This window comes from Xenopus laevis, chromosome 9_10S (genome assembly GCF_017654675.1).
Source record: "Xenopus laevis strain J_2021 chromosome 9_10S, Xenopus_laevis_v10.1, whole genome shotgun sequence".
In the NCBI taxonomy this organism is placed as follows: Eukaryota; Metazoa; Chordata; class Amphibia; order Anura; family Pipidae; genus Xenopus; species Xenopus laevis.
Genome location: NC_054388.1, coordinates 39,888,994 through 39,891,493, shown reverse-complemented (window position 1 = coordinate 39,891,493; position 2,500 = coordinate 39,888,994).

Below are 2,500 nucleotides of genomic sequence, written 5' to 3'. Positions count from 1 at the left end.
TTGAGATGTTGTGGCATGACCTTAAAAAGGCAGTTCATGCTAGAAAACCCTCAAATAAAGCTGAATTACAACAATTCTGCAAAGATGAGTGGGCCAAAATTCCTCCGAGCGCTGTTGCAAGTTATCGCAAACGCTTGATTGCAGTTATTGCTGCTAAGGGTGGCCCAACCAGTTATTAGGTTCAGGGGGCAATTACTTTTTCACACAGGTTTGGATTTCTTTTCTCCCTAAATAATAAAAACCCTCATTTAAAAACTGCATTTTGTGTTTACTTGTGTTATCTTTGACTAATAGTTAAATGTGTTTGATGATCAGAAACATTTTGTGTGACAAACATGCAAAAGAATAAGAAATCAGTAAGGGGGCAAATAGTTTTTCACACAACTGTATATATACATATATACACATAAGGAATACGTCATGTACAGGGGCCTAGAGGTGAAGACTCCTACTACTCTAATCAAGAAAGGGCTCAGGGAGCGGATTTTTTGGCAAAATCCCCAAAGAAAGGCCAAGGAGACCATGGAAACGAGGAGGTGTTAAACACAGGAGGCATGACAAGACGACCGCTACGCGGTTGCAGCAAGAGGACAATAAGCAAGTAATTTACAATATTTCTTCTAAACGGCTCACACCAGTTGAGTCAGTATTGTCACTGGGTCTTAATTTTTGTCCGGATAAACCTACGGACTTGTTTCAATTAGATGTTGATCTATACCGCTTTTTTCGTACTTTGAGGCTGAAGGTTCACTTTTTTCAGAAACCACAGGAACAACTGACTTCTAATGGCGATAGCCAGTCATTGGACATTGAGACTTTTGGTTTATACGGCAAAAGTGTGTATGTTCCTCCTACTACATACGCTGCTGTAGAAACATATATTAATAACATCATGGCAGAAGTTAAAAATGTTTGTCAGGTGGAGGGTGATCCTTCATTTGTGACACATAATTTGTCCAAGCAACAACGTGACGCTTTGAGAGATCTTTCATTGAGAACCGATATCACGATTAAGCCCTCTGATAAGGGGGGCGCAATTGTGGTAATGGACACTACACAGTACATTGCAGAGATTGAGAGGCAATTGGCAGATGGGGAGGTTTATAAACCATTATCCAGTGATCCCCTGTTGGGCATTATACGAAAGATTAAAACTTTACTGGATTACATGGTTGATAGGGGAGTGATCACTGACAAATTGAGAAATTATTTGATGGTTAGGAACCCAGTCACGCCGACCATATATGTTCTCCCTAAAATTCATAAGGACCCTGTGTGTCCACCAGGGAGACCTATTGTGGCCGGCATTGACTCGGTTTTTTGCCCATTAGCTATAATGCTCGATAAAGTACTAAGTCCCTTGATTCAAGAGGTACCTTCCTATATAAGGGATACTGGACATTTTCTTCATAAACTACAATCACTAGGAAATGTGGGGGAGGATGTAATTCTGGCCACATTGGATGTGGCCAGTCTTTACACGTCTATACCACATAGTGATGGGTTAGAAGCAAGTCAGTGGATACTGAGGGAAGGAGCGCAGTACTCTGTACATCAGATTGATTTCTTCCTACAGGCTTTGGAGATCATATTATGTTGTAACTATTTCACTTTTCGGGAACAGTACTACCTCCAACTACGTGGAACCGCGATGGGATCCAACGTCGCCCCGTCATATGCCAATGCCTTTATGGCAAGGCTTGAACAGCTACACATTTACCTTGATGTAGACTTCTCCAGACATTGTTTGGCCTGGTGGAGATACATCGATGATGTATTTGTGTTATGGCGGGGTGACGTTGACTCCCTTCAGCGGTTCCATGGTAGGATTAATGGGGTACATCCCTCAATTTCATTTACGCTGATCTATGATCTCCAAAAAATCCACTTTCTTGATGTTCTAGTATACAAAGATTTAGAAGGTTCTATATGTACTTCTTTATTCACAAAGCCTACTGATAGGAATCAAATTCTTCATTTTACCAGTCAGCACCCCCCACATACGAAGAAATCAATCCCCATTAGCCAACTCTCAAGGGTACAGAGGTTAGTGAGTGAAGGGAAGGAAAAAGAGAAGCAGGAACAAATTATGTGCCACAAGTTTAGAGAGAGAGGATACCCAGAAAAGGTGATTCAACAAGCCCAGCAAAGGGTCAGACATCCTAAGGGGAAAACTAAACAGACGCAACGTGTGCCATTTGTCACCCAGTTTCATAACAATAGCGAAGCTATTGGTAAATTACTACGCAAGCATTGGTATATTTTACGAAATGCCTATCCTACCATATTTAGAGCACCTCCGCTTATCTCCTATAGGAGAGGCAAAACTATTGGGGCACATGTTACTTCCACTTTAGTGAGAATTAAATCTAAGGAGGCTCATACATTTTGGGGAGGTAGATCTAAGGGTATGTATCCTTGCCTTAGCTGCGTACAGTGTCCCTTCGTATTGAAAGGTAGAGAGTTTATTCACCCCCAGACTAGCCAACGGATACAGCTA